This window comes from Fukomys damarensis, unplaced genomic scaffold (assembly GCF_012274545.1).
Source record: "Fukomys damarensis isolate Sample0158 unplaced genomic scaffold, DMR_v1.0_HiC HiC_scaffold_14, whole genome shotgun sequence".
Taxonomy (NCBI): domain Eukaryota; kingdom Metazoa; phylum Chordata; class Mammalia; order Rodentia; family Bathyergidae; genus Fukomys; species Fukomys damarensis.
In genome coordinates, this window is record NW_022900926.1 from 4,178,455 (window position 1) to 4,194,785 (window position 16,331).

Below are 16,331 nucleotides of genomic sequence, written 5' to 3' on the forward strand. Positions count from 1 at the left end.
TGCAAAGGAGTGCAAGAGATGAACCGCACACTAGAAGCCCAAAGCATTCATCTGAGGGCCTGGATCCCAGCAGTGTCCCACACAAGTCCAGCTGAAGGCTTAGAGTCCAAGGCAGTGTCCTCCTCGAGGCCAGCCAGTGGCCTAGAGCCCACAACGATGTCTCATACTTTTCCGTATTGAGGATCTGCACCTGGAAGGCCCAAAGGCCAGTGGTGGAAGCCAGAAAATCTATGCTCGTGAGATGAAGGATCTGTGCCACCAAGGTGAGGGATCCACATTGGAGTCAGGAAGTGATGCGGCGAAGATCAGAGCTCCCCTGATGAAAGCAGCAGCCATACCCAGCGACACAGGTTCTGAGCTCCTTCTCCGAGGAGAACAACCTAGTTCACATCAGGAAAACAATCCACAGCAAGCTTCTCCTAGAAAATAAACAGGTCCAGCTATTCCTCCCCAGGTCTCTTTTTATGGCTACTGGTAACAATCTTCAGGTGGATCCTCCTTGCCCAGACCACGCCGATTCAGCTCACCTGGGTGTTACAAATTGACCATTAGTCAATCCACTACACCCAAGCTGAGCTTCACCTTGCAGTCCTCCTGTTTCAGCCTGCCAGAGCGCTGGTCCACACTTTGAAGAATCAACTCACAGCCTTTCCTGACCCCTGGAGTCTTTTCTGTGCTGCCTTCACCTTTAGTGAGGCTTGCCCTGCTAAGCCCTTTAGGCAACTCTTTAGGCATAACTTAATCAAATTTTATATGAAAATCTGTTTTTTCAATTTTTTTTCACTTTTCAAAAAATATTTCTGTAGGACCTGTAATGTTCCAAGCATACTTCTAGAATTTGGGGCTTCACTGGTAAATAAAGAGCCCTCACCATGGAGAAAAAAAATAAGGGATTGGGGTGTGCAGGGTGGGAGGATGTTGAGGAAAGGGCAGTTAGAGGGGCTGTTCAGGAGAGACTTCGTGGGAAAGACAACGTCTACGCAAAGACTCAGAAAGAGAAGAGTTTGTCTCTGAGGAGATCATGGGATTCCCTTTCCAGGAAAGGAAGCTGTCAGCGCTCTGGGAAAGGGCTCTGATTGAAGGACAGAAAGAAGCCCAGCTGTCTGGGCCGAAATGAGGACAGTGAGAAATAGGCTGAGGTCAGAGAACAGCAGGTCAGAAGCAGATTAGAAGCTTGGTTAGGGATGAAAGGACTTTGACTTTTCCATGGAGGGAGAGGAGAACCATTGTCAAATTTGGCATAGCAGTGACATTATATGAGGTGCAACTGCACTTGAAAATAAATAGTTAAAGCCATGCAAGTATTTGTTGAAGGCGAATTTGTTAAATAATTCAAAGCAGGAGGCTGGCAAGGGGAAATTGGTTTAAACTCCAAAACATCAACAGTCCTTTTTTCTTCTTCTTTGGTACCAAGGATATAGCGCATATACACGAAACCTTTTATAGCTAATGACAAATATTATACAGACAACCTTAGTCTTAATATAAGCTCACCTGGCCTTGGAATAATGCCTTATTGTTCCATTATGAAGATTTGCTCATAAAAATAAAAATATTAATAATCATTTAACTTGTGTTTATCGGTTTAGCCAAAAATGTGATAAAATATTTTGTTTCAAGTGGCAGAGTCATTGAATTTGGACCTTTTTTTTTTGTTTCCTTCAATACCAAGGATTGAACTCAGAACCTTGTGCTTGTGAGGCTGGTGTGGTGCCACTGAGCTAAATCCCAGCTCTGGAGTCATTGGATTTGGAGGTGAATATAGAACAGGGAGTACAAGGGGCTGAGAGACCACTTGCCTCTGCCCCATTGAGTTTGGGCAACACCCAGTACCAATCCTCCTGCCTAGTTCCAGGCCACTTGGCAGGGTGAGCTCCAGAAAGCACACTTGTAGGAAGTCCGGGCTCAGGATGACTCAGCACACTCTTAGTCATTCCTGCCGATCCTACATAGAAACCCAGTGAGAGGTACCTGGGCTGGGGTTCCTCCTAAAAAATTCTGAAAGCTTGATTTCTATCTGTGTGTTTCTACTTCTCTGTCATTCCAGCACCATTTTTCTCAGCACAAACCTGTCCTGAGCACATCTTCCTATGATCTCCACTAGATAGAGCTGCTTTTCTTCCACCATTGGATGGATGCTGGCAATTCTTAGCTCATTCTACACAAGAGACTGGAATCTGCCTATTGGATCTAACACATGGTATCATTTGGTGAGCTGGTCAGGAGACAGCCAGAAAGTAAGGCAACTCACCTTCTAAGCCCAAGTCCTGCATGGACCTCTGGCTGTGGTAGTTTAAACCATGTTTGGGTATTCCCTGTTCTCAGACTGCCACTTACTGGCAGATAGTGGGACATCATTTGTTAAAGTGCTTGTTTCTCAACCAAAGTCTCCATATGCCAAGTTTTATTGAGTAAAACACTTGATGCTCCTCCCTAGACAGGATGCCAGGTGGTTTTATGATTGGCAAGAAGGGGTCCAGCCAGTAAGGCAGCCATTTCTGGACTCTTCCTTCAAAAGATGAGTTGTGGTCATAGGGGGAGATCCAAAGGCTTAAAAGGAAGGGCCAGTGCCCACACAAAGCCAGGTACGTCTGGCCCTCAGGAAGCCAGCTCTATGAGGAGGGGGTGCCCAAAGTGAGAGCTGGACAGATTGTAGACTTAGAGGATGACCTCTAAGAGTCCCACATGGAAACTGATGCAGGGAAAGGTTCTATACAGCTTCTAAGACCAACTCTCAAAGACTTTGGCCCTGTCAAGTCATGGCCTAGAGCTGAGAGGTTCACTGTCCACCACGAGATACCCTATGTTTCTGCTAATGGGTCAGGGACTGTCCTAAGGATAGGCCTGTTAGGATAGCATGACTGTTTTTTTCTCCTATCTACATACCGACAGAGGGAAACACTTCATCTATTCCTTCCGAATCCCTACTCCAATTCCTCCTCACTCACTGAGAAAAGAGGTCTGCCACCCTTTGGCAGCCTAATATAATGCCATACTCCAATTGGGTCTTATTGTAAGAAACGGAGAAAATAGAGGTGCCTTATGTTCAAGCCTTCATGGCCCTCTACCAGAGGCCTGATCTTTGTGGAAAAACTAATTCTCCATCAGCTCCTCCTCTCCACAGGCTTCCTCCTCAGCAGCCTGCTCAGTCAGTATCCTCAGGAGATCAAGGCCGTCTCCTGAGCCCACCCCATACCAGGTCTGGGTCTGCCTACAATAGGACCACAGGTCTGGGAACTCAGCATCTAAGCAGCCACTGTTCTGACACTTCAAGAAGTAGCAGAAGTTGAGGGTGCGATCCAGGTGCAAGCCCCTTTTTTGAGTTGTGGATATTCAATAATGCAAGGGAAACCTGGGTAGATTTTCTGGTGATTTTGAAAAGTTTGCTGACAGTTTCCATACCTGATCAGTGGCTTTTGATCTGACCCTGTGAGATGTCCAGTTCATCCTGGGAGATGAACAGCAGTAGAAAGAAAAAAGGATTTTAATAGCTGCTAATGAAGCCTTCATGACTGCACTCACTAATAATCAGCCAATTGATGCATTATTTGGACCCCAACAGGGGTCCAAGAGGGACTATAACAGGGTATGGAGAAATCAAATGAATATTTTTAGCCATCTTGGCCATTTTACTGAGCATGCAACAAAGGATGGCCAAACCTGTGAACTACAATAAGTTCAGGTCTATCCGTAAATGCTCTGCTGAAAATCTAGCTGCTTTTCAACTCTTGAAGAGGTAGTCTGTAAATACACTAATTTACAGTGGAGTTCAGGGAAGGTCAGATTATCCTAGGGCAGTATTCTACTCGTCTGTCAGCTCCAGATATTAGGAGAGAGTTCCAGAAACTACAACAGGCCCACAAGCAGGGTAAGTCATTTGGCTGACATGCCTAGTTCAGAGATGAAGTAGGGACAAACAAGCTGAATAAGGAAAAGAGGCTAAACCATGCTTGTGCTAATGGATAAGGCTCAGGATAGATAAAGCCCACAGCACTAAGGGAAACCAAGATACTCCAAAGTGACAGAAGCAAGTCAGAGTGCTTCAGGTACACACGAGTGGGGCACTGGGCAAACTTGCCCACTAAAGCCCTCAAACCCTTGTCGAGCCTGTCAGGACACAGAAGATGCCCTTGGCACTGGGGGAGGGAGGACTATCCACCAGGCTGCCCTCATTCCCAGAAAGAGATGAGGTTGTCCACCTCCATGGAGGCCAGGGACTGATGGTGCCCAAGGCAGCACACGCAGCTCCCATGCAAGAGTATTCCACATGACTTACTGAGCCTTGGGTGACTCTAGAAGTAGCAGGCAAAAAAATGTATTTCTCTATGATACTGGAGGGACTTATTCAATCCTAATTTCTTATTGTAGCAAGCTTTCATCCCATTCTAAAGTTATGGGCCTTGAAGGAATTAATTGGCCAGCTTTCTTTATCCCCACTCTGAACAGCCAGTTAGAAGATTGCCTTTTCCAAGCTACCTTCATGCTGGTACCAGAGTACCCTGTAACAGTAATGTGAAGAGATATACTCTTCCTGATTCAAACCTCTGGTACCCCATGCCCTGGCCGCTAGGGAGCCAGCCAGCCTGATCCCACGGGGCCAATGTCTCTGCTGGGAGTTGCTCCAAAAGTATGGTATGATGGCACCCCAGGGAGGGCTGTCAAGGGCGCTCCAGCAGTTATTCAGCTAAAGGGTTCTACTGTGTATCCTCAAAGGAGAAAGGATTTCCATAAAACAAGCTATGCAAGAGCTAAACCCAGTCATTGGTAAGTTTTTGGCGACAGGGTTGCTGGTGCCATTCCAGTCCCCATGCACAACACCCATTTTACCAGAGGTCAACTGTCAGAGGAGTATCACCTCATGCAGGATTTCAAACCATCCATGAGGCAACGGGACCTACTCACCCATTAGCAGCAGACCTATATGCCTTTTATCACGGATCCCAGAAGATAATGAATGGCTCTCTGTCCTTGATCTCAAAGATGCCTTTTTTTATCCCTGGTGATCCTAGCTCCCAGTACATGTTTGACTTTGAATGGGAAGATCCCCAAATGGGGCTTTGCCAACAGTGTACTTGGACTGTCTTGCCTCAGGGTTTTGCAGATACCACTTGTTTGCACATGCCTTAGCTCAAGACTTGAGAGACTTAAAGTTTTAAAAGGGAGGCCTATTACCATACATAGAACCTCGTCATAGGTAGGAGTTATCTGATGAAAATATTGTTAAGACTCTCAATTTTCTAGCAGAAAGACATTACTAGGTGTCCCATCGTAAGGCCCATATTTCTCAACAAAAAGTGACCTGTCTGGGAGCTTTGCAACACCCGCCCCCATTAGAAGTAAGAGTCTTCCACTCTCAGAGGCCAACAATAATTGTCAGCCCCCAGTCAGCCCTGGTAACCAGGTCCTAAGTAAGGCCTGGAAGGAAGATGTGCCCAGGACAAACTCACCCAACAGAAAGGCCCTTATACAACTCTTCTAACCACACCTTGTGCCACTAAGGTACTGAGAATTGTTAGTTTCACCTCTCCAGGGTAAAACCCAACTGGACCTGAGACAACAGACAATGAAAAAGAGAGACCACAAGCCTCGAACACCTGCGAGCCAGGAAACGACCTCAAGCTTCCTTTCAGAAAACACCGACCAACCTGTTGAGCCACAAAGGGGAAATATTTCGTTTTCTCTAAGTACATTGTGTGGCTGGTCTTACTATTCTCTTATTTACTACTCTGTGGTCCCCCATCCCAGGTTATAACTTGACCTCTTTTGGTTTTCTTGGGATCCTCCTGGATGATTCAAAAACTTCCTCTACTACAGATAAAACTATTACTTATACAAAACCTAAAAACGAATCACATCTTTCTCCTATCATCAACAGCCACCTAGGGATTTGACAGACAGCCCCGAAAAACTTACCCAGGGTATTGTTAATAGGCCTGACTAACTCTAAAATGGTGTCTGAGGGGCCCAAGGTGGCATTCCCACCACAGCCCCAACCACAGTTTCGTTTTCCATACAAAACCAATCGCTCGCCCTCGCTTTCCAGTCGATCCCAAATTACACCAGCACCTGCCACAGCCAGACACAACAACTGAAAAATTACACTGTGTTCTCCCTCCTCTGACCACTAGTCCCCAGCCTAGTGAGGATATGTAACCATGCAAGTGCATTGTAACTGTCACTAGTCTTTGTTTCTGGAGTAGCCCAGCAGACATCTCCTCAGTAAAGCCTGCTACTGGTCACCCAAGCTTAGGCCCATTTTTCTATCATTCTGGTGCCAAAACCCAGGAGGGCACAGTGCTGGGACTAGGATGATCTCCTTACAGGTTGACTGGCCTCCCGGTCTTCCTTCCCAGACCTGCTAAACCGGGTGTCCTCCAGAACTCTTTCCTCTTGCCATTGCTGACTGATCATCCAGACACCAGCCAAATCAAGATGAGTGCTTGCCTGGGTTTCCCGCTATGAGTCCCCCGCCCTGCCTACTACTTTCTATGGCCTCTTGGCCTCGATCTACAAAAGTCCTGGTACCAGGCCAGACGGACTCTGAATGCCTACTGGCTCAGGCTGCACTCTGGGTGGGGACACCCCTTGATCCCCTCCCTTTCTCTACTCCCTTCTAGAGATCTGGAAACTAACGCACATAATGAGGGTGCTCCTGGTATTGGTTATTCTCCTTCACAAAACCCAAATTACAGCATCCCTCCCACCACGGGAAACTTTCGTTCAAAACCAGCCCAAGACTCACCGCTCGGATGCCTACTCACTAACCTTAAAACTCTGGGTCTTCACCTGGATGTTAGGCCAAAGCATCTAATTTTCTTTTGTAATCAGGCCTGGCCATAATATCAACTAGACAATGACTCTAAATGGCCTGAAAATGGAACTTTCGATTTCAATATCCTTCGGGACCTTAATAACTTTTGTCAATGCACTGGCAAATAAGTAGAGCTTCCTTATGAACAGGCTTTCATTTTTCTTGGCTCCCACCCTTCTTTACGTCACGCCTGCCCAACCTCCCAACTCATGCTAGCCCAAGAAAAACCTCTTATCCCTAACAATGACTCCTTCCATCCTTCCGATCATGCCCCTCCCCCTCCCCCATACAACCCTCCCTCGGTTTCCCCCATGGCTCCTCCCTCCAGCACCTCCTGTTCCTGTCGCTATCTTCTTCCAGACCTGCCACTTCACGGCCATCTTCCCCACTGCTGTCTCCCCCTCCTTTGCCGCCATCTTCTCCTCCACGCTCTACCTCTCTCCTCCAGATGTCCTTTCCATCTATCCCAAACCTCCTTCTCTACATCCTGCTCCGCTCCTTCCTCTCCATGAAGGAGGTGGAGCTGAGGGACTCATCAGTGTTCGTGTACCTTTTACCCTTTCTGACTTGTCTCTTATAGAAAAACGCTTGGAACCCTTTTCCTCCAACCCTGACGCATATATAAAAGAACTGAAATACCTTTCCCAGTCTTACGATCTTACCTGGTGAGACAATCATATCATTCTCACTACCACTTTATCCCCTGAGGACAGGTCTGGACAGGGGTCAGCAGGGGGGTGATGAGGTCCATGCCCAAAACTGAAATAAACCAGTGGGCACTGAAGCAGTTCCCCAACAAGACCCTCACTGGATTTATCAGCTGGGACGTGGAGATCATATCCTCTGAGACAATATGGCTCTACATCTCATTGAGGGCCTACAACAGGCGGCAAATAAAGCAGTCAATTAGAATAAAATCAGGGAAATCATTCAGAGGAAAATCCTGCCCAGTTTTTAATCCCTTTTTGGAGGCCTTCCATAAATAAATCAGAATTGATCCATCAACATTGGCCAGAACCATTCTTCTTAATTCACATTTTATGGCACAAAAGCCCCTGATATTAAAAGAAAACTTAAAAATTTTGAGGAGGGTCCTCAAACCTCGCAAAAATATCTTCTTGATGCAGCTTTTAAAGTTTTTGATAACCAGGCCAGAGATTTAGCTCAGTGGTTCCATCGCCTGCCTCGCAAACCACAAGGTCCAGAGTTTGATCCCTGGTGCCAAAAATAAATAAATAAAATAAAATATTTTCAGTAACTGAGAACAAGAAAAATTAGAATGGTCTCAAAGAGACAAAGCCAAATACCAGATGATAACCAACAGATACCAGATGGTGGCCGATACCATTCAGGGTAAGAGGAGTCACTCCGAGATAAAAAAAATAATGGGCCACAAATGGGAACACCACCCAGACCCTGCTTTAAATGCTCCCAAATGGGACATTGGACACGTGACTGCCCCAATCCTCTCCCCCCACTAGGACCATGTCCACATTGCAAACAAGGAGGACATTGGGGAATTCATTGCCCTTTTCACCAGAGAGACAGACAATCTCTCCCACAACACAGTCGGAACAGCCAGTTCAAGATCTGTCCTTGTCAGAGCTTTTAGGCTTGGCTGCAGAGGATTGATGGTGCCTGGGGTCAATGGCACCCACAGAGATCACCAATCACGAACCCAGGGCAACAGTTTTCATCTCAGGTAAGCCAATCCCTTTTCTATTGGACACAGGGGCCACTTATTCCATGCTGCCTGAATACTCGGGCCAAACCTCCCCAGCTTTGACCACCATTGTTGGGCTCTCAGATGCCGTATCTTAACCTCTAATTGCACAGCCACTTTATGTAGTCTCTATAACATTCTTTCTCATACCAGTTTCTGGTCTTCCCACAACGTCCTGCTCCTCTCTTGGGAAGAGATATCCTCACCAAATTTAAAGCAGTTATAACCCTCCATTTGCCACAAGCCATCCAGGCCCCTAACTCCTTATTCCTCTCCAGGCCACTCCAGACACTCTCCCTGTCTCCATGCCTCCCTCAGACATCTCTGATGATCTCAAACACACCTGGACACCCTCTACTATGTTCCTACCCACTAAGGCCCTCCCTGCATCACCAGACCTTGTTAGCCCACACATCGGGAACATCACCTGTCCCTCAGTCACCACACATCACCAGCCTATCTATATTAGACTTCAAGATCCCTCAATTTCCCCAATGTTCCCCGATGCCCTGTGCTCTCAAACACTTAAAAGGTCTTTAACCTACAATCTTAAAACTTCTGGGTGCACGCGTACTAAGAGCTGCTCACTCCCCTTATAATAGACTCATTCTCCTGGTAATAAAACCTAACAGTACCTATCGACTTGTTCAAGATCTCAGAGCCATTAATCCTGCTGTAATGCCTATCCATCCCATCGTCCCCAATCCCTGTATTCTTCTTTCCACTCTTCTGCCTTAGACCCTAAAGATACCTTTGTGACCATTCCCTTTGATAAGAGATCTCAAGGCCTATTTGCCTTTACCTGGACTGACCCTGAAAAACATCATTCTCAACAGTTAACCTGAACAGTCCTCCCACAGGGTTTCTGAGATAGCTCCACCTCTTTGGACGAGCTTTAGCAGCTGATCTCTCCTCTTTCAACCTCTCTCCCAGCCTCCTCCTCCAGTATGTAGACGACCTCCTGTTATGCAGCCCCTCCCTTCCGGATTCTTGATCACACACCAGTGTCCTATTAAATTTCCTAGAAGAAAAGGGATACTGGTGTCCCCCAGCAAGGCTCAACTCTCCCTGAAGCCCCTGTTACTAACCTGGGGGTTTGCCTCACTGAACATATCAGAGAAATCACCCTTGACAGGGAACAACTTATAGCTCAGCTTCCAGTTCCATCCAGCAAGGCTGAAATATTGCCCTTTTGGGGTTTGGCTGGCTATCTTCATCTATGGATTCCTAATTTTAGTGTGTTGGCCAAACCTCTCTATGGTGCTTCCAAAGGAGAACCCAAGGAACAACATCCATTACTAAAATATATAAAACATTTCAATTTGCCTTACTTTCAGCTCCAGCTCTCTCCCTCTCTAACCTAGATCTCCCTTTTGTTCTTTCTTTTTTTGGGTTTTTTTTTTTTGAGACAGGGTCTCACTATGTAGTTGAGACTGACCTGGAACTCACTATGCAGCCCAGGCTGGTCTCGAACTCACAGCGATCCTCCTGCCTCAGCCTCCTGAGTGCTGGGATTACGGGTATGTGCCACCATGCCCAGCATCCCTTTTGTTCTTTATGTGACCAAGGCTTGCGATATGGCTGTGGGGGTTCTTGGTCAAGACATGGGTCCTTCCTTTGCTCAGTTGCTTAACCTATCTAAACAACTTGACCCTACTATCAGGGGATGGCCCCCATACTTAAGGGCCCTAGCAGCAGCAGCCACTATCACCCAAGAAAGCTCAAAAGTCACACTTGGCCAAGATATGGTTATGAAATCTCCCATCACCTATGTGATCTAGTCACCCATCATGCTACTTCAGCTCTCATTCCTTCTTGCCTACAGCTATTCCACCTAGTTTTCATAGAGAGCTCAAACTTTTCATTTCAACCCTGTTCACCTTTAAATCTGGCTCTTGTTCTACTTCCTAATTCTCATCTTAAACATTCCTGGGCTGGGGCCTTAGATATTTTCACAAATCCAAGCTACTTCACATCTCAGTCTCACCTCTATCAAACCCAGATTATATATGGTTCATAGATGGTAGCTCAACACCCCTCTCTAAGGGCCTATATCAGGCTGCTATGCTACAGTTAGCCCCACAAATGTTAATGAGGCACAACCTCTTCCCAACAATACCACCTCACAGAAGGCAGAACTCATTGCCTTAACACAAGCTTTAACTTTAGCCAAGGATAAGAGGGTCAACAGCTACACACATTCTAAATATTCCTTCCATATTATCCGTTCACATGCTGCCATCTGGCAAGAGGGGATACATGACTACAACTACAAAAAGGGGACCAATAACAAATGGATACTTGATCCAGCTGCTTCTACAGGCTGTCCTACTCCTACAAAAGGCAGCTATTCTCCATTGTAAGGGACATCAAAACTCTACTGATCCAGTAGCACTAGGAAATAATATGGCAGATGCCAAAGAAAGAAAAGCAGCATAGCAACCCCCACCTGATTTACAACTAGTGGCCATTCCCCCTGTACACCCAACCTATGACCCCGTAGAAAACCAGGAGCTCCTCTGTAAGGGTGCTGAGATAAGGGATGCTTGGCTGATGATACAAGGCCAGTAAGTCTTACCAAATGCTCAGGCAATGACCATCCTAACAGGTGTCCATAACACTCTCCATGTGGGATATCATCCTTTCCTACAACTTATCACACCTATTTTTTTCCATCCATACCTATCCACAATACTTCAACAGGTCACATGGAAATAAATGCACTATCTGCTCCATGACCTTACCTCAGGGAGGAATTCACCCTCGCTCATGTCTAACCCACCAAGCCAGGGGACATGTATCAAGACAAGATTGGCAAATTGACTTTACACACATGCCCCCAATAAAAACATAGATCCCTTCTCACCAGGGTAGACACCCTTTCAGGATGGGTAGAAGCATTTCCCTCCACCTCAGAGCAGGCAAAATGGGTCACACAGATACTCAGTAGAAGAAATCATTCCTCGTTCTGGCCTGCTGGCCTCCATACAGCCAGATAATGGCCCTGCCTTCATTTCACAGGTAACATGACTTACAGCACACCCAATGGACCTACATATACCCTACCATCCCCAATCATCAAGTAAAGTAGAAAGGGCCAACCATCTTCTCAAAACTCACCTAACCAAATTATCCCCAGAACTACATCTACCTGGACTCAACTACTGCCTCTCGCCTTCATGCACATGAAGGCCACATCTGGAAAATCCCTCCTGTCAGCCCATTCTGAGTTAATGTATGGCAGACCTTTCCTTCTAGGCAATTTCCCTTCTTCCTCACCCCACTTAGGGAATTATATACCCACCTTGAACTTTATTAGACACCATCTCAGAACTCAAACCAACCTACGTTTACCTCAACCTTTTCCAACTGAAGAGATACACCTCTCTGTCTCTCCAGGACAACAGGTTTTACTAAAGTCAAGGCAGCCTGTCACCAAAATGGGAAGGCCCATACACAGTTCTCCTGACCACTCCCACTGTAGTCAAACTGGCAGAAAAATCTCCTTGGTATCACCTCTCAATGATAAAACCTTTCCCTCCTCAACCTCCCTCACCTATCTCTTCCCCAACATCTGACTTGTCTCTGGCCAGACCTAAATTTTCCTCCCTCTTAACAGGACCCACCAAGATCAAGCTCACTCACACCCCTGAAGAGTAATGATCTCATGTTCCTTCCCTGGCTGCCATTCTGCTTCTCTGACTTCATCTGTGCATTAAAACAGGACCTTCATTGATTTGCCCCTCGAAGTAACATGGTCAAAGAGATTTTTCTTTGGATGAAAGACCTCTGTTTCCAAGGCACTCTCTCAGACTTTTTACCTGACAAGTTTGCTTGATAACATTCTTCCTCCCAGGCTGGGGATTTAGCTCAGTGGTGCTGCCACCTGCCTCAAAATCGCAAAGACCGGAGTTTGATCCCCGGTACCAAAACAAACAAAACAAACATTCCTCCTGTGTTGGTTAACGCTACCCTCGCTCCACTTTCACGACATACCCACATGTTAACCTATCATCCAACCTTTCTAGCCTTCCACATAGCCTCATCTTTTGTTTGGGCAATTGGGCTTTTTCCTGTCTCACCCCAAGACTGGTCACACACACAAAAATGTCTCTGGTCTTCTATTGCTTCTCCTGGAGGGACTTATCGCCATCCATCATCTACTGTGGGATCAATACCACAATTCTCCCCAAAGCCTCCACTCTTATCTTCCTCCTCCTCCTGCAGTCCATTTCCATGTCTCCACCCCTGCCTATTAACCCAAACCAGAGACACAACACTATCCAATTAATACACTGGCTACTGCCAAACTATCTATACAACACTCTACGGTTAACCCACTCCCTACTAAATCAATCCAACTCATCTTTAGCTAGTATCTGTTGGCTCTGCATATCCCTATCCACTGCTTCTTATATGGCTATCCTTGTGCCTCCTAAAACCTGGGCTTCAACTAATCTCATTTACCATCCTCAATATCAGATGGGAGGCCCATTAAAGCTACTTAATAAAAACTCCCTCACTGACTTTCTCATCACTGACATGACAAAAAGAACACAGACAGATTGTGTAGCCCATCTCCTGCAATCTTACATCGCTAACCTTTCTCTATGAGAGTAAGGAAAATCCTATATTCAGACCTATAGCTGCTGACATCATTTTGAACTTTCAAGCCCCACTTTGCCTTCAGCGTAACTTGTCCATGGGCTCCATTTTGGGACATCTTCCCCTCAAAAGTGCAATTACACATTACAATTACAGGCTTCATCGGGCCATGCTAACTACAGGGTCACCCAAGAGGCTTCCTTTACTCAGCCTGTCTGCTTCACTGCTGCTCCAACACTTATAACACAGGGTCTTCTCAATAAAAATTCGGGGTTTTGCAATGGTCGTCATATGCCTTGCGTGACTATACATACCTGGACCCCTTGCGATGTAGCCCCCTCTGTTTCACAATGCCTTCTTATACCAAGGTTTAACCACTCTCCAGAATGGCTTTTGGTTGATACCAAGAGATTCTTCCTCCTATGAGAAAATAAAACCAACAATGCCCAACAAAGTTCACACTACAAACCTTTTCAACTGTTAACAGGCGCTGTGTTGGCCGGAACACTAGGAATATGGGAAAAAGAAAATAACAAACTCACACATCTTTTTGACATACACAACAAATTCTATCTACCTAGTCAAGGTGTCTCCTTTGTGGAACTTCGGCCTACCTGTGCCTCCCAGCTAAGTGGACTGGAATCTGCACACTAGTCTATTTTAGCCCTAACATTATATAGCCCCAAACAATCAAACTTTATCAGTGCCAATAAAAACACAGGTTAGACATCAACGAGCAGTCCAACTAATATCCCTACTAATAGGTCTAGGTATTACCACTCTTGTGGGAACTGGAGTCAGGGGCATAGCTACCTCACTTATTTTCAAACTATTTCCCAAGATCTCAGTGATAGCCTAAAAGACATAGCTAAATCAATCATATCTTTACAAAACTAAATGGACTCCTTAGTGGCTGTTCTTGTTTACCAGCCATTAAACTGCTGGTGATGGCTCAAGCCCAAGATCAAAACCTACCTCCATGTCCACAGTTCATCAAAATATCCTGGGAGAAGAAAAACATCTCCCTTGAACGCTTATATCAGAAAGGGTGAGACCCCTTCATTCCCCAGGAGTAGGGCCAATGCACCTACTGAGCAGAAAATACCCATGGAAGACAGATCTTCCTCCCTCAGAACCCCTTGAAGATTTTGGGGGACCAGGACTCTGACGGTAATAGTGCAGGAAGCATAAGGGGGCTGGGAGACCACTTGTCTCTGCCCCATTGAGTTTGGGCAACACCCAGTACCGAACTTCCTGCCTAGTTCCAGGCCACTTGGCAGGGTGAGTTCTGGAAAGCACACTTGCAGGAAGCGCCGACTCAGGATGACTCAGCACAATGTTAGTCATTCCTGCCGATCCTACATAGAAACCCACTGAGAGACACCTGGGCTGGGGCTCCTCCTTTAAAAAAAAAAAAATTCCAAAAGATTGATTTTATCTATGTGTGCTTTCTATTTCTCTGTCATCCTAGCACCATTTTTCTGTTTGTGCCACATTTTTTCTTGGCACAGACCTGTCCTGAGCAAGTTTTCCCTTTATCTTCAACAAATGCAAATGCTTTTATCACTGAACGTACACTTGCAGATTTTTGCTCTTTGTACACAAGAGCCTGGAATCTATTTGTTGGATCCATCCCACGGCATCAACTGAATGTGTGTGCATGGAGGTCAGGAGCCTCCTGCATAGCATACATTAGCAGTCTCAACTGCAGGGCTTCTAGGAATAAGTGTGCAAGGGAGAAGATGAGAAGGTGGCACCAGGGCAAGCAGTGGGAGTGGGCCAGCAGACCTGATCCCCGCATTGGGTGGGGATGAACTGCTTGTTCGGCCTGAGCTGGCGCTGATACCCAGAACAGGAGGCTGAGAAATACTTAAGCTGCAACACGACTCACCTAGTGAATCAGTGTGCAAGGATGTCCTAACAAAGAACCAGTCTAAGTGGCTTAAACAATAGAAATTTGTTTTCTCTCAATTCTGGAGGCCAGAAGCCCAAGATCAAGGCACTGGCAAATCTGGCTTCGTCTGGGGCAGCTTTTTGGGTAGCAAACAGCTGCTGCCTTCCTTTACCCTCACAATCTACACTCCAGTCTATGGGACCTGTTCCCTGCTCTTTTCTTTTGAAGACGCTAGGACTCTGGAGGAGGTACACCACAGCAACCGATCTACTGTGACTGCATCCCAGAGGCCTGACCTTCAAGTGCAGTCGAATTCCGAGGTGCCTAGAGGGTAACGATTTCAACAGAATTCATCCAGCAGCAAGATCCAAATGGCTTCTCAGTTCAGGAGGAGGTGGGCTGGACTGCTGTTACCACCTCAGCTCCAGGCAAAGAAGGAGAACAAAGGAAAGAATGTTTGCTGCAGATTTTGGTATTTTAAAAAACATCAAAACAGTCATCAAGGAAGAAAACAATTTTATTGTACTTTCTTATATTAATTACAACAGAGAATTTTCAACTGGTCTCCATGGAAAAGTTCTGAACCAAAACACCATATACATAACTATACGGATTGCAAACTGGTAAGAACATCATCAGAGTTCTCTGGGTCTCAATTTCCATAAATGTCCCCATAAATTCTAGCTCTTTTTCTTTTCTCACAGCTCAGTAGGACTAGATACTGACAATTACAAGTTAAGTTACTGAAAAATAAAACAAATAAATGGTCCAAAAGCAACATAGGATATATCTTAAGCCATCAACACCAAAATGCAAAAATCACAATAAAATGTATTTTCCTGGCATTGCATTAGCATGTTATAAAAACACTGAAAGAACAAAGGTGGTTCCTTTCATTTCTATGCAGTGGTGAATTCTCCCTGAGTGCCAAACACTGACAAGCTTAAACATTTGCTATTGCCATAGAAGCATGGTGTTGATATTTCTGGTTGCTAGGAGTGACATAGCCATGGATATGGATACAATAGCATTCTGTTGGCTCTGATGTGGAACTTGTTAATCAGCAGAATTCCCTTTTCATATGCTGGTCCAGTAATAGTATAGATTTATCACGCAAATCATATATGAAAATTCAAATTCACTAATCCAGAGAAATAAAAACACTAGTATTTAAGAACTCATGTTTATATTTTTTTCTCATTTAAAGCATCTTATAAGAGTATAAAATAGGGCCAGGGATTTATCTCAGTAGTTCTGCCACCTGCCTTGTTAACATAAGGACCCGCGTTCAATCCCTG

At 45.6% G+C, this 16,331-nt stretch overlaps 1 long non-coding RNA gene across 7 annotated transcripts in view; it reads right to left on the reverse strand.

Annotated features, from left to right (window-relative positions):
• Nucleotides 1-269: 269 nt before the first annotated feature.
• Nucleotides 270-16,331, reverse strand: part of LOC104872099 — a 22,511-nt gene continuing 6,449 nt past the window's right edge. For 4 of the 7 annotated variants that reach the window (XR_004517116.1, XR_783054.3, XR_783053.2 and 1 more), the window contains 3 exons: nucleotides 15,330-15,455; nucleotides 13,454-13,559; nucleotides 270-419 (listed from right to left, as the gene is read on the reverse strand). This is a non-coding gene — a long non-coding RNA (uncharacterized LOC104872099). Of the gene's footprint in view, nucleotides 528-13,453; nucleotides 13,560-15,329; nucleotides 15,494-16,331 lie in introns of all 7 variants that reach the window. The other 3 variants (XR_002025843.2, XR_002025844.2, XR_783055.2) reach the window with 3 other exon arrangements.